The sequence below is a fragment of the Puma concolor genome, chromosome B2 (genome assembly GCF_028749965.1).
Source record: "Puma concolor isolate L17-30 chromosome B2, mPumCon1.1.hap2, whole genome shotgun sequence".
NCBI classification, from domain to species: domain Eukaryota; kingdom Metazoa; phylum Chordata; class Mammalia; order Carnivora; family Felidae; genus Puma; species Puma concolor.
This window is the reverse complement of record NC_141671.1, coordinates 18,662,040-18,684,348: the sequence shown is the minus strand read 5'-3', so window position 1 is coordinate 18,684,348 and position 22,309 is coordinate 18,662,040. Positions and strand designations below refer to the sequence as shown.

General features: G+C 44.7%; 1 long non-coding RNA gene across 1 annotated transcript; it reads right to left on the bottom strand.

Annotated features, from left to right (window-relative positions):
• Positions 1-14,838: 14,838 nt before the first annotated feature.
• On the bottom strand, positions 14,839-15,545 carry LOC147580776 (uncharacterized). Its single transcript, XR_015250777.1, has 2 exons — positions 15,442-15,545; positions 14,839-15,076 (listed from the first exon to the last, which is right to left on the bottom strand). It is a non-coding gene; the product is annotated as an uncharacterized LOC147580776 (long non-coding RNA).
• Positions 15,546-22,309: the final 6,764 nt, after the last annotated feature.

Genomic DNA, 22,309 nt, shown 5'->3' with positions numbered 1-22,309 from the left:
GGGATTCTCTCCCTCTCTCTCTGCTCCTCCCCTTCTCATTCTCTCTCTCTCTCTCTCTCTCTCTCTCTCTCTCTCAATAGGTAAACATTTTTTGAAAAAGGGTAACACTTCAAGATGTTCGCTTCCGGTCACGATGGAATGACAGGAGCTGGATTTACCCACTTGCCTTAAACAACTAAGAAACAGGACAAAACACATGAAAAATATACGAACTGCAGATCGCAAACAGTGGATCCCTAGGTGAAGGGAGAGCCCTAGAGTTGTTCCCACACTCCCCTGGGGGGGGGGAGGGGGTGGGGGCGGGGGAAGTCCCAGGCCACGGTGGAGGCAGGGAGTCCAGGTGAAGCCCAGCAGTCTCCCTGAGTTGAGAGCTGGGACTTCAGGAAGGCCAACAAGTCTAGATGTCACAGAGAGAGTTCTGGAAATCCACAGCGAGTCTGCCTGGAGTCTTCAGCCAAGTACTCATCAGACCATGCCCCTGAGGAAACTACTAGAGATCAGGAGAGAGCTACTCCAACGGAGCAGGCAGAACCATCCTTAGAGCTCAGACAGTTTCTGGAATATTCAAGTTCCCTCCTGCCAGAGTGGAAAAACCTCACAATACACAGGGCGTTGAGCAGTGGTACTCAGAAGGGCACTGTTTCAGTGGTGGCGAAGAAGTAGTCCCAGACTAAAGGCTGTTCTGGTCTCACCTGCAAAGTTTAAAAGTCAGCCTTGGGGCACCTGGGTGGCTCAGTCGGTTAAGCGCCCAACTTCGGCTCACGTCATGATCTCACGGTTCATGAGTTCCAGCCCCACGTCGGGCTCTGTGCCGACAGCTTGGAGCCTGGAGCCTGCTTCCCATTCTGTGTCTCCCTCTCTCTCTGCCCCTCCCCCGCTGCTTGTGTTCTCTCTCTCTCTCTCTCTCTCTCTCTCTCTCTCAGAAATAAACATTTAAAAAATGAAAAATAAAAATAAATAAAACTTCAAAAATCAATCAAAGTAAGCCTCAAAAGGATCAAACTGCTTCTGAGAATCTGAACTGCACCTCCACACACAGCTTAAAAATATTTAAAAGAATAAAAGAATATTCAGCTCCCAACAAGATAGAATTCACAGTGTCGGGGGTCCAATCAAAAACCACCAGCCATGCGAAGAAGCAGGAAAGAAAAATCAATCAAAACTGACACAGAAATAATAGAGAGTACAAAATTAGTAGACAAGGATATTAAAACAATTGTTTAAACTAGCTTCTAGGGGCGCCTGGGTGGCTCAGTCGGTTAAGCGGCAGACTTCGGCTCAGGTCATAATCTCACAGTCCGTGAGTTTGAGCCCCGCGTCGGGCTCTGTGCTGATGGCTCAGAGCCTGGAGCCTGTTTCAGATTCTGTGTCTCCCTCTCTCTGACCCTCCCCCGTTCATGCTCTGTCTCTCTCTGTCTCAAAAATAAATAAACGTTAAAAAAATTTTAAAAAAAAAAAAAAACTAGCTTCTACACATTCGAGAAGGTAGGGAAAGCAAAAGCATGCCAAAGAGAAATATGTACACTATTTAAAAGGCCCAAATAAAACTTCTGGAGGTTAAAAAAAAAAAGTCTGAAATAAAAATATATCGGATAGTATTAAAAATGAGACCTCCTATTATCCTTGTTAGGATTAAGGTAAAAAATTTAAAATGCTTAAGCACCATACTGGGTATTTCATTTGTGTTGATAATTGATTTAATAAAATGATAGGATTTGGTTTTAAATTCAGATTGGCACATGGGCACCTGGGTGGCTCAGTCCGTTGAGCGTCGGACTCTTGATTTTGGCTCAGGTCGTGATCCCAGGGTCATGGGATCAAGCTCTGTGTCAGGCTCCCTGCTGAACGTGGAGGCTGCTTAAGATTCTCTCTCTCTTTGTCTCCCTCTCCCCCACTCCCCCACTCTCTCTCTCTAAAATATTAATTAATTAATTAATTAATTAGTTAATTAATTAATGAAATCCAGATTGGCATAATAATAGCTAACATTTACTTACTATCTACTTGGGTTCTGTACTGTGCTAAGGACTGTAATTTCAATATTTCTAAGTCATACAAGTAAATTTTAGATACCAATAAATATGAGGATTTGGTTTTGTTGTTATTACTAGGGTTCGATTTCCAAACTTAGTTTTGGCATTCTGATCTTTTTCTTTTTAATTTTTTTTTTAATGTTTATTTATTTTTGAGACAGGGCATGAATGGGGGAGGGGCAGAGAGAGAGGGAGACACAGAATCGGAAGCAGGCTCTAGGCTCTGAGCCATCAGCCCAGAACCCGATGTGGGGCTCGAACTCACGGACCGTGAGATCATGACCTGAGCTAAAGTCGGACGCTCAACCGACTGAGCCACCCAGGTGCCCCTTCTGATCTTTTTCTATCTCTGTTTTTACATGGTGGTTAAAAACAGCATCAAACTGGGGCACCTGGGTGGCTCAGGCTGTTAAGTATCTGACTCTTGGTTTCAGCTCAGGTGACCATCTCACTGTTTGTGAGTTCGAGTCCCAGATTGGGCTGTGCACCGACAGTGTGGGGCTTGCTTGGGATTATCTGTCTCTCTATCTGTCTCTGCCCCTCCCCTGCTCATACTCTCTTTCTCTCTCTCTCTCTCTCTCTCAAAATACATAAATAAACTTAAGAAAAAAATCATCCATTAAAAAAAAAAGCCAACATCAAACTACGTGACAAGCTAAAAGCCTTATTGCCATGGCATACATAATAACGATGTCCGAAAGAGCATTCCACTGCAGGACGTTTAAATTTCTTAATTCAACTTAAAAAAAAAAAAAGTCACATAGAGAAATGGATATTTTACATAATTCTACCTCTATCCTGGTATTTTTAAAGTTTATTTATTTTGAGAGAGTGAGAGAGACATAGAGCATAAGCAGGGGAGGGGCAGAGAGAGAGGGAGAGAGAGAATCCCAGGCAGGCTCCACGGTCCTCGCTGACCCCAACTTGGGGCTCGATCTCACAGACAGCAAGATCATGACCTGAGCTGAAACCAAGAGTCGAGCGTTCAAGGGACTGAGCCACCCCGGCACCCCTACCTCTATCTTAATATTAATAACACTTATATAGCACTTTCTAGTCTACATGTTTATTATAAACATCCCCTCATTTTGACTCTACAACACATGAGGTCATCATTATCCACATTAAACAGAAAGGAAACCGAGACACAGAAAGATGCATTCGTTAGCCCAAGTATATATAGCTGATCGGTATAGATCTGGAATCCAACTCTGGGCCCCCTGCCAACTAGGAGATAACCGACTGTACTGTCTCACCTTGTAAATCCCCCAGGCCAGCAAACCCAGTGCACTGGTCATTTTCCCCTAGCGACAGGAAACACACACACACAGACCTTCTAGAAATCTCTCAGCATTTTGGCACCTTCGTTCTGAAACCTAGACATGAATTTGTCAACAGTTGCCCAGTTCCTTTGGGCACATTGCTAGGCTTCAAGTCCCAGCTGTTCTCCTTAACAGCTGTGTGACCAAAGGCAGGGCGCTTAACTTCTACACTCCTGAGTTTCCCAACTTATAAAGTGAAACTCCTAACAACTGAGCCTGTCTCAGAAATGTATTTTAAAGATTTTATGAGTCAACATCTTTGTAGGGTTTGCAACTGTACCTGACTTACGGTAAGTGCCCTAAGGGTTTACTATTATTATTGTTATTCCTGCATAGAGATTCTGGGCTAAGGCATGTCCAGATAGCTGGTATAACGTTATTTCTGGACATGTCTGTAAGAGTGTCTCTACAAAAGAATAGTACTTCAACCAGTAGATTGAGTGAAGACTATCCTCACCAAGGTGGGCAGGGATCATCCCATTTGTTGAGGGCCTCAATAGAACAAAATGGTGGAGGAAGGAAGATTTCACTGTCTGATGGAACTGGGACAATCATTCTATCTTCTGCCCTCAGACATCAGTGCTCCTGGTTCCTGGGCCTTTGGATTCAGACTGGGATTTCTACCATTGATTCCCCAGATTCTGGGGCCTTTGGGCTCCAACTGAGCAATGCCACCTGCTTTCTCGCTTCTCCAGCTTGTAGACAGCAGACCATAGGACTTCTTGGCCTTCATCGTTATGTGAGACAATTCTTCCAATAAATATATGTACCTCCTGGGGCGCCTGGGTGGCGCAGTCGGTTGAGCGTCCGACTTCAGCCAGGTCACGATCTCGCGGTCCGTGAGTTCGAGCCCCGCGTCAGGCTCTGGGCTGATGGCTCGGAGCCTGGAGCCTGTTTCCGATTCTGTGTCTCCCTCTCTCTCTGCCCCTCCCCCGTTCATGCTCTGTCTATCTCTGTCCCAAAAATAAATAAAAACGTTGAAAAAAAAATTTAAAAAAAAAAAAAAATATATGTACCTCCTATCGGTTCTCTTCCTCAGGCACACCCTGACAAACACACAGGTCTTCTCCATTTTCAACCCATTTCTTAGATATATGGAAACTGGTCCTGGGCTGAATCACTGGATTTGGCTGTTCTGATGAATATTCCACTCATAACAGAAATTCTCAGTTAGGGATATGCCAACAAAGGGATTTCCATGTGTTTTGTGTCAAAATCTAACCACTCAGCTTGGGAACACAAATGGAAATTTGAGTGCCATAACCCTGCAGCGCGTGCATACCCATGCAGACACGCACCCAAATACACCCCAAGTTTCTGCCAGGCTAGACTGGTCGCTCCCTGAAAATGCAGTGGAATCGGTTCTGGCCCAGCCACAGTGCTGAGTTTTTCAGTCCTGGGCAAGCTGTCCCGGGAGGAGATAAAGAATACAGGGTGAGTGAGGATTCTCGTCAGGACCTATCAGCATTATTGCCACGGTGAAATGTTGTAACTAATGTGATTTCCCCTCATTCCTACTTTGTTGGCTTTCTCAACAGGTACGATGAAGGCAGTAGTAAGAGGAAAGAATTTAGGAGCCCTTCATTCCGTGACACTTTAAGAAGGATGGCTTTGGAGACTTTTGACCCCCAAAGATCACTCAGAGCCATTTCACAGATAAATAATCTGCACTTGGGCTCTCCCCCCAGCAGTGAATAAGGATCTTGTCACCCCAGGGTCTAGCCGCATGCCCCTCGAAAAATTAATACGGGTGATCCCCAAGTCGGAGAGAGGTAGTGAACACACATTCTTTCATGGCACGCTGCGGCAGTGACTTCGCTTTGGATTTCTTCAAGTCTCTTTTTCAAGTAGAAAACGCGATTATTCTGAACAGCACCATATCGGGGTCCGCCACAATGGGACTCTACGTGTAATTTGTGGATGGTGAGTGCAGCAAGACCAAGCTTATACCACCCAAGCCCTGGACTATCACTTAGGTAGAAGTATACGTGTCTCCTTACTCACTGCTTGCTCTTTGCTGCCTAGTATTTCCACCATGCCACGTGTGACAAAGCATCCATTTCCAGGCAATCCTCCATTGCATATTCTTGATGGGAGGTGGCAGGCAGCACCATACTGCAGACCGGAAACACTTTCCGCAGACACACATCCTGCCACGTTACTGCCACCTCGTTGATTTAGGATCGGCATTCGCTAGACCCCTTCTTCAAGATACTGCGAACTGGGCGCACTGTTTGCCTCAACCGTTGTCTTAACCAGGGCTGGTCATTTCCAACGATCATTCTCCCCATTGGGTTGGCACGGGAAGCATAATCCAAGCGGGAAGCGGGGCTGTCTGTCGTTTTGCTTTTATTGTCTTCTGCATATACAGAGGGGTCCCGGGTGTCCCTTTCCATAGCTAAGTTCAATATTTTGGGCGCAGAACTCAAATTCAGTAGCATGCAGTTATGGAATAAACAAGGAAATGAATCACAACAGCTTGGATGAGGACAAGGCTCTGAAGCCAAGTAACCCACAGAGTGCCCACATTTATAGGCATGGTCGATGTTGCTGCTGATTTTATTTAAAGCTGGGGAATGCGGGACTCGGGCTGCAACAGGGAAAGGCCATTTCAAGGCAAATGCAGGTTCTGCAACTTGCGCTCGTGCTGATTGTAAGCCTGGGGTTGGCGAGCCTTGTGCAAAAACCCGTACTTTCCAACCAGGCCCCATAATTCCTGACAAGATTAGATCCACCAGCCGGGCACACTTGCAAGAATTTTATGGCAGCCCAGTTCATCAGCATTGCAGCAGATCTCTGGAATGCCAGAGCGTGAAACTGAGCTGATGGAGACAAGGGAAGGCAGCCTGGGAGGAATTATTTCTCGCCTCCGCCCAGCTCTACGTAATGTTTCTCTTCATTTTGGAGGCACAGAAACTCTCCTGCCCTGGTTCGTATTGTCGGGACACCAGCGTGTTTCTTTTCCGTATCAGTGAAATATCCTAGACAGCCACGAGCTCCGTACTGTCACAATATGGCATCTGCCATTTAAAACACCAGTTCATCATGGCCCCTCCCTCGTTCTGTCATTTCATTGGCAGAAGCGTCATTAACTTTGCAGTGACAATTATTAGAGGACCAAGTAAACTGTGGAAATTTGTAAACTCTTGCATGGCTAAATTAAATGCTATTTTAACTAACAGTTAATAGTGTTTACTGCTGTGTAATAGTAATTTTCATTTTTTACTGTATCTAATGACATTCTGATGACTGGAATTCTCTGTAGGGATACCAAATCATTACATTAAGGATGAGTGATTTTAGTATGCAATGACTGATCAGTATAATAATATGTAGACTAATGCTTGAGCTAGTAAATTAAATCATTTGCACCACAGTGTTTGTGAACTAGAATAGGGATTCCATTACGCCATTAAATTATAATGTAGAGCCTGCTTAAAGTAAAATAACAAATGAGCGTCTTAAATTGGTGATGCCTTGGTAGAACACTTTCTTAAGAGGTAGGGAAAAGACAGAAACATTCCTAGTCAGCCCAAACAGCTCATCACTTCCTTAGTAGGTGGCAGGGCCATTGAACTGAATTATAGAGAAAACCCTATAGACGCTTTAAAATGTGAGCAAAAGAGAGGATTTGCCTGTTGGAGGGAGAAAAAGGAAATAGGACCTCAGGGAAGATTTGGATAATCAACCATGTGAAGAATTGGGTTTTTGTTAGCATGTGACATACAATGAAAAAACACAAATGAAAGGAGACAGAAAGAATTCTCTTTCAATCTCGTGATTGGCCATACCTGGGAGCATGATCAAAGCATAACAGCCCCCCGGGTGAGACCCCTGCTTCCAGGCCACAACCAAGGACTCACCTCCCTGGACTGAAAGTCATCAAGGCTTCCCTAGCTCTCAGAAAAACTAGACCGCACTTCACAAGCATGAGTTTCTTATTAAGTCATCCTCTCCAAAAGCTAAAGCACGTTCAATGTCTAAGATGTGAGATCAATCAAACTCAAGAGACTGCAACACTCAAAGGAAAAAGCCATCCAAGTTTTTAGACTTCCTTTAATCTCAGTGATGCTCAGTCATCAGATCAGGTTTTGGAATCAATAGTAAGGAGACATCCGAAGAATAGAATCGATAGAGTAAAATACAGGAAGAAGAGAAGCAGTACCAGGACCCTCTTCTTCCTCAAGTAGAGGTTTGAGAGTGGAGTGAGAAGGGGGGTAAACTTTACGATAAAACCTCCGGGTCTTTTGGAAAGGAACATTTAGGAACAAGGTCTACTCCGATCAATTCCATTTAAAATTATTTGGGGGCAGCCATTATGAGTGAGGCATGATGAGAATTCCTGTGTTAATAGAGATGAGTACTCCGAGTCTCTGTCTTGAGGAAGCCCGCGAGAGTACTGAGACAAGCATGGAATCAAGAGTTAAAGGGGCGCCTGGATGGCGCAGTCGGTTAAGCGTCCGACTTCAGCCAGGTCACGATCTCGCGGTCCGTGAGTTCGAGCCCCGCGTCAGGCTCTGGGCTGATGGCTCAGAGCCTGGAGCCTGTTTCCGATTCTGTGTCTCCCTGTCTCTCTGCCCCTCCCCCGTTCATGCTCTGTCTCTCTCTGTCCCAAAAATAAATAAACGTTGAAAAAAAAAATTAAAAAAAAAAAAAAAAGAGTTAACATGCAGGACCCTACAAACACCCAAAGAGAGGCCCTACCTCTGAACATGAAGTAAGAATGGCTTCCCCCTTTCTGTCAAGTAGGAGTTGGCCAAACGAAGGAAAGCAGAAAAGGCTTGCCATCATATCAAAAGTCCTAGAGGTTTGGGGCGCCTGGGTGGCTCGGTCGATTAAGCATCCGACTTCAGCTCAGGTCATGATCTCGTGGTCCGTGAGTTCGAGCCCTGTGTCGGGCTCTGTGCTGACCGCTCAGAGCCTGGAGCCTGTTTCGGATTCTGTGTCTCCCTCTCTCTCTGCCCCTCCCCTGTTCATGCTCGGTCTCTGTCTGTCTCAAAAATAAATAAACATTAAAATTAAAAAAAAAAGTCCTAGAGGTTTAAGAAAATGTGTGGTATTAACCAAGCTTCAAGAGTGTAGAAAAGATAACTCTTTTTTTTTAAATTTTTTTAACATTTATTTATTTTTGAGAGAGACAGAGACAGAGTGAGAGCGGGGGAGGGGCAAAGAGAGAGGGAGACACAGAATCTGAAGCGGGCTCCAGGCTCCCACCTATCAGCACAGAGCCCTATGTGGGGCTCGAACCCACCAACCGTGAGATCATGACCTGAGCCAAAGTCGGACACTCAACAGACTGAGCCACCTGAGGGACAACTCTTGAATGTCAATAAGAGATTAGATCCTGAAGAGTTTATTGCATAGCACACTATAGGGCTTAGGTTCCATTTTGAAGGTCATGGTGTCACTAAAGAATTTAAGTCAGATTGATATAACCAGTGATCAGATTTGTATTCTGGAAAGGTCATTCTGATGGTAATGGGGAGATGCTTTAAAGAAAGGGGGAGGTACCGATGGAGATATCAGTAAGAAAGTCATGGTGGTAACTATAACAACAGATGATAAAGGCATGTGAGTGACAGCAAGAAAAGAAAAGCCAAAACATGTATTTAGAAAGTAAGATGATAAGACTATTAACTAGCATAGGGGACTGACCTAGAATAAGTACTAAATGAATTAGTACTAGGTATGATACAAGGCACCCATTCATTGGTTGCCTTTATTCACTACTAAACTTTACCCTTCAGTGGCCTCTCTCTGAGAAATACAAGCACCATTAATATTAGATTATTATACATTTCAGTTTCTTTCCCAGGGTATTCAAAAAGAAAAGTTTCATATAACATTATTAGGTGTTTTCTTATAAATTAAGTCACTCTACCCAAGATGTAATCCAGAGCAAAACATTAGTCTTGAAGATTACATTATTCATGACCGTATTCACTGGGCAAATCCTCTACCAGGGTTGGTGACATCCGTGCCCTGGACAGTACTGATTGGTTTAGGAATGGCCTCCTGGCTCCTACAAGTTAACGAGCCGCCTTGGACACTATCCCTACCAACAGGAGACTTGCCAAAACCACCAAGTTCTCCTTCAGGGAGTCTCAAGTAAAGACAGCGAGATTTACTAAGTCTATAAAGACAGGAGTGAAAAAAGGAGAGACAGAGAAAGCAGTGAAGTCACCAAAGTGGAAGGTCACCCAAGCAAGGAGGAACACATACCTGCTGTGTACAAGGAAACAAACTTTGTGGTTTTGCTAGAGCTTTATTGCGTCCTAAACGATGGGATGTGCAGGTTGTGCACTGCACAAGACCCTCTGGCTGAGGGGATAAGCAGGAACAGCAACACAGCTTGCCCCCCACCCACCAGGCCAAGCACATTGGCTTGGCACAGCAACTACCCCAAAGGGGTTGTCTTTTCTACATGTTACAAAGATCCAACAGTAGACAGTCTAGCCTTCTGTGAGACGTGGCGGGTGGAGCCGAAACATTCTTGTGCCCTGCTTTTTTGCTCAGGCGTCCTTATGGTAAACTGCCATTAAACAGTCTTCAGGAACACGTAGCTTTACCCTGCCCAGCCGCAGATGTGTCTCAGTTTAAACTCTATCACCTATTTTTCTGAACTTCCAGCGCACAGGCTTTCAGGCAAAGCGTGCGTCCCCCTGTGGCACAGCCCACGCTCCCCCGTCACACCCAAGTGATTTGCTCATTAGTGTGACTGCTTTGACTGAAGGCAGTTGAGTCTTCATCCTCAAGGTAACTACGTGCAACTCTTTCCCTTGCCACCTAGAAGACCCTAGGAAGCCCAAGGGAGAAGATACGAATAAGGGAAGAAAATACAAAGACAACATAACTGCCAATACCAAATAAACTACCCAATTCGTTAAGTATGTCTGCACTCCCTATGCCCAGAGAGCCATTGTGCAGGGTTTGGGGGCTGCAACTATAAGCAATAATTAGCCTTAGTCTGGTCTCCAGGCTGAAGCCAGAGGAATCTTTTAAAAATCTGCGTTAGATCCTGGAATTCTTCGGGCCAGAGCCTGCAGAGCGAACGTCAAAGTCTTTTCGATGTTTTAGGAAGCCCTGTGTGATCTGACCTCTGTGACTTGGTCCCCTAGAGCTCTCCCCCTTGCGTACTGAACTCTAATGGTGGGGTTGGGATCAGAATATGGATTGACCCAAAAGGTGATAAAGTGACGTGCTGTTCCCCAAATGTCTGGCATTAGGTACTTTGCACTAGCTGCCACACCAGTCTAGAACATTCTCTTCTCTGCCATGCCTTTGTCCAAACATCACCTCCCCTAAAAAAGCCTTCCACCACCGTCCTATTTAAAAATTGTGCAGCCCATATCCGCACACTCTGACCCCCTCCATCCCCCTTATTCTGCTCTGCATTTTGTCCCCACCAGTCCCTTCAACCGCTGACATTCTCCATCTTATGTTCATGGCTCATGGTCTGTTCCCCTTCCCCCCACCCCCCACTGGAATGTCAGCAGCACAAGAGCAGGACTCTCGGTCTCTGTCACTCACTGATGGGTCCCAAGCGCCCTGAAACATCACCTGGCACCTAGTGGGCCCTTAATAAATATTGGTTGAATGGAGAAATCAATGTGCTGAAATTTGATCCCTACCTAAAGCTTCACATATGTTAGCAGAATTACTACACTTAACAATCCTAACAAGCCATCACTATGCCCAGTTTTCAGATGAAAAAAACTGAGACACAAAGAAATTCAGAACAAGGCTGTGACCACACAGCCCATAAAGTGGCAGAACCCAGGGTCAAAGTCAGATGTTCTTATTCCAGAGTCCGTAACTTACCTATGAGACACTGCCTGGACCTCAACAGTTTTATAGTTCAGAGGAGGCAAAATTAATACAGGCAATCTTTCAGTTACTAGTTTATCTGCAAGTTCCTCCGTGGAATCCAGCCTTCTGGACTCTTTCGCTCTAATCAAAGACTGAAGGAATTATGAGGGAAAAACAAGGTGGAGAGGAAAGGGAGCTGATAAACGTATGGATTGGGAAGAAGGGCAGACAATATGGAATACAGTTTATCCCCAGTGAAGAATGTCCATAAAGAAAAACAATCAAGAAACATTTTAAGCACTTTGTGAGTAAGTGCGCACAAGTTTTAACTCATGGCTCAGATGCGCTTTCAGGTAAAATTAGAATGACTTTGAATGTCATTCACTATATATAACTTCCGTAGGAAAGTCAGTTCATGAAAGAGGCGACCATGATTTGGTTGTACTTTTTGTTCTCACAAGAGGTTATAGATGATGGTAATCAATGCTCATTGAATTAAATATTAAATGATACGCTTTTTGAATACTACCTGGGAAAAATGTATGAAAAAAAGAAAGATGGTTTTGTTTCTTTTTTTTTTTTTCTATTCTATGCACTGAGTATCTTTCTTTCTTTCTTTTTTTAAAGATTTTATTTTTAAGGGGTGCCTGGGTGGCTCAGTTGGTTAAGCGTCCAACTCCAGCTGAGGTCATGATCTCACTGGTCATGAGTTCTAGCCCCGTGTCGGGCTCTGCGCTGACAGCTCAGAGCCTGAAGTCTGCTTTGGATTCTGTGTCTCCCTTTCTCTCTGCCCCTCCCCCCACTCACACTGTCTCTCTCTGTCTCTCAAAGAATGAATAAATGTTAAAAAAAAAATTTTTTTTTTTAAGATTTTATTTTTAAGTACTTTCTACACCCGACATGGGGCTCAAACTCACAACCCTGAGATCAAGAGTCACATGCTGTACCAACTGAGCCAGCCAGGCACCCCTGGATGTCTTTTAAGATATCAAGAGCAGATTGTTCTTTTAAAGATCGAGGTATGCTTTTAGCATAAAAATATATATTACGGTTTAAAAATCTCTTTTATAAATCCAAAACTGCCAAACTCAAAATAGTTTCTCAATACGTTTCAATTTATTTTGATTTCATAGTAGTTTAGGCTTCAGGTTCAATTAGTACTGTGATTTTCAAAATATAAACCCAGTGTTCTCAAAACTGATCCAAAACATTTCCTTTACATCCTCCGAGTCTACTGGCTTCAATGTTAGAAGCATCTCTCTAGATTTGTTGTGCTCTTTAAAGTAGTTTCATAACCACACTTTCTTAGCTGTGAACTATTTCCTGCTGGTGACATCACAGCCATAATATAACTGCCGATGAGGACTTGACCAGATTACCTTAAGTAAATAAGTATGTATAAACAGATTATCTAGCATTGTGCTTTATTTTAGTCCTGATTTCATGGACCCATTGTTTTGAAAGGATCAACAATCTCATCAGTTGCCTGAAATAAAAGCCCTTTCCCACATGCCACCTTGCATAATGGGTCAAAGATGATCAGATTTGATTTTGGAAAGGAAGTTAAGTGACATTATGGAAAGAATTTTTAAAATTTGAACGGAGGCATTTTAAACATTCTGGGTATTTTCGGGGATATCTGATCACCTGAAACAGGTTATTAAAATACACAATGTTCTGAAATTGAATTTTAAAGTTCTGCGATAATCCGGGAGCTGTGGATTTGAAATAGGGACGGTCTTGGCGTTTAGTATGAAAAAAGCAGACAAGGGGAGCCTGGGTGGCTCGGTGGGTTTAGGCGTCCAACTCTTGATTTCAGCTCAGATCAGGTCTTGTGCTTTGTGGGATCCAGCCCTGAGTCCCGGAACCTGCTTGGGATTCTCTCTCTCCCTCTCTCTCTGACCCCTGCTCACTCTGGCTCTCTCTCTCTCTCAAAATAAATAAACAGAAAGAAAAAAGAAAAAGAAAGAAAGAAAGAAAGAAAGAAAGAAAGAAAGAAAGAAAGAAAGGAAGGAAGAAAGCAGATGAGACAAGGAGAGCATTTCCTTTCCGTGCTATTTTTACTAATTTGTGTTATTGGGTGATCAGAAATCCTTACTTAAGGGATTAGCCACTGTTGTACTGTTTTATTCCGGTGTTCCAAGAATTCCTTTGGAGATTAAAAACAAATCCTTGGAAAAAGGATCCAATTTTTTTTTTTAGTCCAAAATTACTTCTCGGGACACCAGTGCAAAACATCAGAAACGAGCTAATCCCTTAAGAAAGGGATATTTGATAACTCAATAGCACAAATTAATTGTGAGAATACTCAGGGAATCCAAATGCATTATGATTAATTTAATTCTTAAGAAATACATTGAATAATGTAGTTAATCCCCATAAATGTAACCTAGTGGAGGGAAGGTGGGAGTTGGTGTTCTTGCCCTCCTTTGATTTTATAAGCCAATAATCAGCCTGTAGTTCGAGAAGCACATTTTGCCTCCGCAGTGCTACAGTCGACACAGGCATCCATAAAAGGTTGTGTGAGTGTATAAATGTATTGCAAAGGCACACGTCATTTTCAGTGTGGAAATAGACGGAAACAGGTAGGCACTGATGACTCCTACGACCCAGTCTAATAACCTCTCCTGTAGGAGGACGACGATGTTCTTCTGATAAAGGAAAAGACTTGTGTCCCAGAGAAAAGAGCTTGTCTGCGGAGCACATTTAAAGCTGAATGCGTATATTGCCTCTCACGGACCTAATGACTCATTTTATTTTTTTTTTCCCCAAGAGGTCCAGAGTTACAAAAGCATTATGTTGTAAGTTGCAGATTCCTCATTACAGAAGTGTTTTATGTTCTGCAGCATTCGGATTAAGCTTCTCCAGTGATATATATGTTTTAAAAAATCAGTTACCAGGTCTAGTTTATGGCCTACTTGGCATGCTTCAGCGAAAGACACTTAGCAAATAAGATTGGTAGTTTGTCACCTATCTTAAATAATATCTTAGCTCCTTATATACCACGCAGCTTCTTTTCAAACAAAGACTGTCAATGGTTTCAAGCCCTTTTCAGTAAAAGCATTAGCCGACCGAAGTTAAGTGTAAAGCAGTCTGGAAAGGCACTGTAGGCGAGATGCTGTTCCTCTACTGAAATTAAATACAGACAACCAAACCGTAAAACCAAATTTTCATCAGGTCAACAGCTAGCTGAGTGTTCCGGATAAGTGACTTCGGAGGATATGGGCAATTCTGATGGCTTGTCCACGGAATGGTAACCTCAGAAGGAGCATGGACCATAGGGTATCTTGCAAGCTGCGTGCAGCTCAGACACGAGTTTTTTCTGGGGCAGTCACAACCAAGTGCTGACTGGGAAAAGTACAGCCCGACTTTCCTGTCTTACTACCACCTCTGTCTGTGTGACCTCATGGGACTAAGTCAAAGTCATTGTCCCTCCGTCTGTCCTCTGAAAAACAGCCATTGTCCGTTTCATTCAGATGTCCTGAATGGCCACCCTGTGCTAAGTTCCACAAATATGTAATTCGCGGTCCCGTCCCAATTCCAGAGGAAGTGGCCATAGAGTTGAGGGGGGCAATAGTGAATCACAGGAGGCGAAAAAATAATACACATTGACATACCACAAAAGGCAACCGCAAATGACTACCGAGCAAGCAGATAGCTAAATGACAGATGAGTGGATCAGACAAGAAGCCTTTATGTAGGAAGTGACTTGGAGGTGGGCAGGACTGAGACAGGCAGAAAGGAGAAAAAGCTATTATTACACTTCCGTATTGGTGTGCCCACATACCACGCATGTGCATAAAGAAGGAGCCATATCAAACACACTTGCTGCTCTCCCTAATCTTCTATCCTCGTTCCCCTTTTTTGCACTCCCAAAAGGCAGAGTGAAGATACAAATGGTCTGGTCAGAGCCTGGAACAGAAAGGAGACAAACAGGGCTACAGCCCAGAACGGAAACTGTGTAAAAGGGTCAAGCCCGAGGCCCGTTCCCAAAGGCGGCAGCAAGGGAACTAGAGCAAGGGTGAGTGCAGGTTCTGAGCCCTCCCTTTCCTCACCCCGGCCTCCCCTGAAGCACTGGCAGCGGGTAGACCAGCAGTCTGGCAGACCACACCTGTCTGGGGGGAAAGGGGAGGCAGAGTCCGGCTGGCTGGCTGGCTGGCCGAAGGAACAGAACGGGCTCGGAGGGAGACCCGAACACTCCCCAATGGTCTCTGCCTCTGTCACGGGTTTCAGGCTCATCGTTGTTGATTTTCCTTCAACAAAGAGGAAGAGCCTACCGTGTGACAGGCGTGGGGCCTTCTTCATTCTCTTCGCTCCGACAAAAGAGACCCTGGCTCGGAGTAGAACACCACTTAAGATGGCAGCTGTAGGGGCGCCTGGGTGGCCCAGTCGGTTAAGCTGCCGACTTCCCCTCAGGTCACGATCTCGCGGTCCGTGAGTTTGAGCCCCGCGTCGGGCTCTGTGCTGATGGCTCAGAGCCTGGAGCCTGTTTCGGATTCTGTGTCTCCCTCTCTCTGCCCCTCCCCCGTTCATGCTCTGTCTCTCTCTGTCTCAAAAACAGATAAATGTTAAAAAAAAATTTTTTTTTAAAAGACGGCAGCTGTAGCAACTGAAGGGCCCAAAAGGGGTCCTGGGCCATGGCTTGCTTTGTGTTTTTTTAGGTATCGGTTGATTTTGCGCCACCTATACTTTCTTTATCATCAATGGGAAAAGCAACTGGTGCTTCACAAGCTTTCCGAGGTATTTTGAGACGAAATAGCTAATTCCGACAGGACTGGGGATTCTTGAGAGAAACATGCGTTAGATTATGAGTATGATCCTATAATATCATGGGCACTTGGAGCCTCGGGTCACCTCTCTTCTGCATCCCCAGAAAGCACACCATTAAGTATTACAAAAACGTCTCATCTTAGATGCATCTAGTTAATCATACAGGGGAGCCAAAGCGTATGCAAGACTCCACAAAAAAACCACATTTACTATCCCGTGCTCGTGATTTTAAGCTGCTACAGGCACAGCGCTCACTGATATCCTTCCCGCTGTGACCCATGGTTTTGGCAGGAGAGAAAAAGGCTCTCTACTGGAATCGTTTTCGTTAATACCCTTCCCAATAAGCAAGTCAAAAGCAAACAATGACACCCATTAGCGAGCAGATAGCTAAACCAGGAAGTTAAACATTTTCTTAGTACTTTCTTACCAAATGAACAAAGAGGCTATAACAGGATGCACAGCCTTGAAAAGCAAGAAAATTCTCGCACGTGCTACAACACGGATGAACGTTGATGACATTATGCTAAGGAAAGTAAGCCATTCACAAAGGACAAACGTTGTGCGCTCCCCTCATGTGGGATACGCAGAATCGTCAAATAAATTCATAGAGACAGAAAGTAGCATGGCAGTTGCCAGGGGCTGGGGAAGGAGAAATGGGGAGTTAGTGTGTTACAGGCACAGAGTTTCCGTTTGGGAAGGTGAAAAGGTTTGGGGGATGGACAGGGGTGATGGTTGCCCGCAACGTGAATGTATTAATGCCAATGAACCATACACTTGAAAATGGTTAAAAAGTGGGTCGGTTCAGCCAGTTGAGCGTCTGGCTTCGGCTCAGGTCATGATCTCACCGTTCGGTTCGTGAGTTCGAGCCCCGCGTTGGGCTCTGTGCTGACAGCTGGGAGCGAGCCTGCTTCAGATTCTGTGTCTCCCCCTCTCTCTCTGCCCCTCCCCTGCTCGCACTCTGTCTCTCTCTCTCAAAAAAATAAATAAACGTTAAAAAAAATGTTTTTAATGGTTAAAACAATCCATTTTAGGGGTGCCTGCCTGGCTCAGTCGGTGGCCATACATTTCCTGTTCTCAGGGTCGTGAGTTGTGAGTTTGAGCCCCGTGCTGGGTGACAAACCACTTAATTTTTTTTTTTAATCTTTAAAAGAAATGATACATTTTAGAGTATGTATATTGTACCACGATTTTATAAAAGAGAATGCAATGGAAATGTACAGAATGAGATGATAGGAAGTCTGGTATTGCCTCCAAATAAGAAAGTGAGAAGGGGCGTAAGTTAAGTAAGGGCAAACTAAAATTCCTGCCAATTCTAATTGTTAGAGCTGAGCGATGAGTACGTGGAGGGTGTATACCGTTTGTATTCTTTTGTTTATGCTTGAAATGTTCCAATAGGAAAAAAAAAGCTTAAAAAAAAAGAAAAGAGAAAAGCCACAATGTAGAGCATGATCACAATTTTGTTTTCTTTGAAGGATTACCTGCATAGAAATGCATAGAGCTGACTGCATAAGCATGCATTGGTTTGGGGGAAAGAATGTAATATATTTGAAAGAAAAAGAGTTGTACAAGTAATGGAATAACACCTGACTGCACAGAATTCTAGTACCTTCAGAAGGGGCAGCATGGAGTCTGTCTCTAGCCCTGAGCTGAAGTGTGGAGATGTGGTTGTGGGGTTCTGGGTGGGGGGGAGGGCGGGTTTCTAAACCCTGGAACTCACCATGCTGTTGTCCCTGGTTCCTGCCCTCCTGCACTTCCAGAAACACACACACACACACACACACACACACACACACACGCACATTTCTTCTGTTAGCTCCCCTTCCCCAGGTTAGATTGATGAGTAGAAACTACTAAGCCCTGGGTCGACCCCTGGGAGCAAGGCCAGTGACGGCAATCAGCGGGGCTCTGCCCCAGGCCATCTCTCAGCAAAGAGCCCAGACACTTAGGCTGGAGAGAGTCTCCTCCACCCACCCCGGGGCCAGGCCCCTTTAAAAGGAGCTCCAGAAGAGGCTTCAGTCGTGGCTCTTTACATTATAATCAGCCCAAGGCAATGAAATGGTTTTGATGTGCAAATTTCACGTTGAACAATGAATATTGCACCGAACATTTTACATGTACACATACACACACACACACACATACACACACGTAATGTTAAGTCTTCTGCCCTACCACTTATTGATTTCACGGTCTCCACGAAATAACAATGCGCTGGTCATCCAAGAAGAACCCTATGTTTATAAAACCGTACATCCACCACACCTAGGAAGCGCCGCTCACAGTATGTGGCTGTGAGGTGGAATAGAAGGGTAGGGGTGACGCACAGCCATTATTTAATGAAGAAGGGCAAAATCGCGGGACATTTCCCCTGACAAGGAGAAAAATAAGACCATACGGTAAACTGATTGGGAAGCTCCAAATAAGATCATCTCCAGGACAATAAACCCCAACTGGAAATTGACCAGAGCATCCCGCACCACCACCACCACCCCCCCCCCCCCCGGGAGACATGCAGAGTCATCCTGAGGGTCGTGAGTGATCCGAGTCTTTGGTGTCCCGATTCCAGTAGGTGATCCTGCCTGTGTGGACAGGGAAAAAACCACCAGAGAGAGATGTCGCTACATGGGGGGATATTTTCCCAAAATACATGTCATTCATTTTCCATGCAGACTCACTTTTTGCTCTTCAAGGAAGAAGGGCATGATGGGCTTGTCCCCTGAGTGCCCTTTTACAGTGAGTCCTGATCCGGGACAAGAATGCCAAACCTCCCACATTTATCAGCTGAGAAAACGAGCTTAGGTGCACCTAAAGGCTCTGGAAGAAGGTTCCTAGTGCCTGTGATAGCTTCTGCATCTGCTGTCCTTGGAAGTGTCCAAGATTGGATATTTCTAAGATTGACTTGATGGGTGGATGAGACGGACCATTGACCTCCAAGAAACTCTAGAGAAAATAGTGCTGGGGAGCAAATTCTTGTGTCCCTGAATCTGGCCAATTACCAAAGAGCTTAAATGATCCTAAACATCTCAGGAAAGCTTTTCAAATAGAAAGGAAGAGGCAGTAACAACTATCACAGATCCCGCCCCTCCCCCATATTCTGGTCATATTTGAACAATATTATTGAGTTAAATACCTGCCTTAAATACCCCCCAGGGCAATGACCGTCATCATTGTCCCCTGTTCCGTGTATGAGGCTGAGAGTAAATTTCCCAATCACTGACCACATTTCTATGATTCTGAGATCATTCCAAGGGCTGCTGCCTTCTGGCACCGTAATGAGCTGGTTTGGGTCCCACGTTCGTTCAGACCTCCACACACCTGACATAAGTAGTTAGGCAAATCACCCGGCCTTTCCAGGCTGAAAATTTCGCATCCGTAAAATGAAGGATGCTGGTAACTTCCAAGTCCTTCCCACACTCCCTTCCCCCTTCTACGAATCCAAAAATAAATATTAGATGCAACTTGGAATTTCTGAGAAGGAGAAATCTGAAACAACAGTTTAGCCTACAGAGCCCACGACCTGAGCCAGAGTCAGTCTTTGAAATGAGAAGTATGCAAAACCACAGGGCAAGACAGAACAAAAGCCCCTCGACAGCATGGAGCTGACCCAAGCCTTTCTTTCCTTCCACCCTTCACCCTGTCCCCAGCCTTCTAGATTCCCTGAGACCTTCCCTTTTCCTCTCCCAGCTGGTAGGTAGGTCCGCTTTCCCCGTACCCAGAAACCAAACACATGTTATTCATGGGACTACACGCCATGTGTCATTTGACCGGGTTTTCGTTTTTTTGTTTGTGTGTGTGTGTTTTTTTTTAATAAGCTCCCTTATCATTAAGCCTCTTTCATTTCAACTTCTCTGCATCCTTCCAACAACTGTATAATGAGGATGCACATAATAAGAGCAAATGACTCCTTTTAAAACGCTGACCTAAAGTTCTAGTGCACTAAAACCAAAATGACTGAAGTCGGGCATATTAGCCCTTTACCCTTTCTATTTTGTATATACGTGGAAACAATTAAAGCCGGGTGGGTTGTTATTTTTTTTTTCCCAGTGTATTATCATTTTGTCTTCCCCCTGGCCTTTTCCATCACATTTCAAAGAGTATACATAATATCAACTGCAGAGTCTCTCCTGTTTCCATTCTCTTCCCTCCTTTCCTCTTAACAACTGTCATCCTTTTAAGATTAGCCAACCATGGGCTATCATTATACCCCAGCAGTGCAGTGAGGTGGGGACAACGGCCACAAACGAGAAGAAAAAAAGACAGAAAAAAAGGGGGGAAAAGTTGGGGGGGGGGGCCAAGGGAGGCGTTTAAAGCTCCTCATAAAATTAAATCTTAGATTTCAATTCTCCCTCATATTTTATTGTCTTTTCTTTTCTTTTTCCTGTGGTAAATGGTAATTAGAGTCAATAATCTTTTGCTGAGAGAGCACCTTGTCCTCACAGTGTTTATATCATCATCATCAAAGATCTGCCTTAAGGCCCTGGCGTGTTAATAATTTAAGGTGTGCACAGCCTAGTTATAGCAGGAAGCCTAGTTATTGAGTTTGTAAACCAGCCGATGATTTATGGGAACACCTTGCATGAGTCATGCTCATTAAATAAAATACTTCAGTTTAATAAGGAACATGGGGTAAACAGTTCTTCCCGTTACCGGGTGAGTGTGCAATTGGAGATTGTTGAGTTTTGTCACCGAGTTCACCAATGTCATTTTGTCTTAATTGTGTTAGCAGGGGGGAGGGAGGGAGGGTTGCGCGTCCGCGTGCATCTGTACGCGCACACGGTGTTAACGCTGTCCCTCCTAGAACTTTCCCCTGAGAAGCTGTATCATGGAAGCCAGGTCCTCTGATGGAGAGAGAATGTTAAATCTCTCTCTAAAAGGCTACTAATTAAGAAACCAGAAATGCTCATGGAAATAAAATTACAGGAAAAAATCAATATACGGTTGTTAAATGTAGCCTGCATTCAAGAACCATAACCATATTTTACTGTTAAACACTACGGCTCACTCATTAGGAATTCCTAAGCAGACTGAGACAGCAAAAGCCAAACCTGGAATCCTGCTCTGTTAAAAGGAAGTGTACACACGGGGTGTGCTTTTTCTCTTTAATGTCCCATGTCTGAAGCTTTGCAAAAAAAAAAAAAAAAAAAAAAATGGAACAATGTTGTTGGATGTCGGTGTGGACCGTTTCCTGACCAACACCGGTCCCGTGACCACTGGTGTTTCTTTCACACCGAATTGGAGCCTGACATTGGCGCTGACACCCCCAAGTCCGCGCGTCCGGTTTCGCGGATTTCTATATAAAGTGAACTTGGATGTTCGGCGTGTCAGGTGCTTTCCAAGAGGGAAAAAACGAAAGTGAGGGAAAGCGTCCTGAACCTGTGTCTCCTTCACGTTGCTCGCAAAACTCCCTGCACCTCCGCATCCAGTCTGGTAAACTCTGGGGCATTCCCAAACGATATTCGAAAATGTTTCATGTTTTTTGAAATCACGAAAAGAGCCTCGGTTGCACTCGTTTAATACCCCAAACAAAGTCGGTGGTTTTTCCCAGCTTTCCTTAGAAAATAGACCTACCCCGAGAAAGAGATGCCACCCCGAGGTGGTTTGATGAGTGAATAGGTGGACTTTGTGGTTTCTGTTCTGCCACCGAGGAAACGGCTAATCTGAGCCTCAAATTACAGTGTTTCCGTCCCAGGAGCCCTACCTGGTTTGGGTTTGATGTACAGTTCACAGGGCTGTGGACACCATCGGGGGAACGCGGCTTTCCTGTTCAGAAACAGGGCAATGCTATCCTTAGCTTCCTCAAGGAGGAGAGCACCTACGAGCCTGCCCCGATTTAAATCAAGTTTCACTTTTTGCTTTTAGGGCGTGTAACACGATACTCCCTTTCTGATCCGAGAGAAATTATGGGATAATGCAAAAGAATGCACAAGGAACACTTCCACGGGGGACATTTCTGCAGAGTGGCCTCACCACCGTAGACATGTGGCAGCGGATCTTTAGTTGACCCTGCGCATCAGAAATGACCCTGTTTCAGGGCACCTGCGTGGCTCAGTCAGTTAAGCCTCTGACGTCGGCTCAGGTCATGATCTCACTGTTTGTGGGTTCAAGCCCCGCGTCGGGCTCGGTGCTGACAGCTCGGAGCCTGCAGCCTGCTTCGGATTCTGTGTCTCCCCCCTCTCTGCCCCTTCCCTGCTGGTGGTCTCTCTCTCTCTCTCTCTCAAAAAATAAACATTTAAAAACATTTTAAATAAATAAACAAATGACCCTGTTTCCCAAGTATACTCAATTTTATTCAACCGCAACAAATGAACAAGTCTTGCCTTACACACCTCTCGTCTAAGACCTATTTTATACCTTTCCTCTCTGTGCACAGAAATC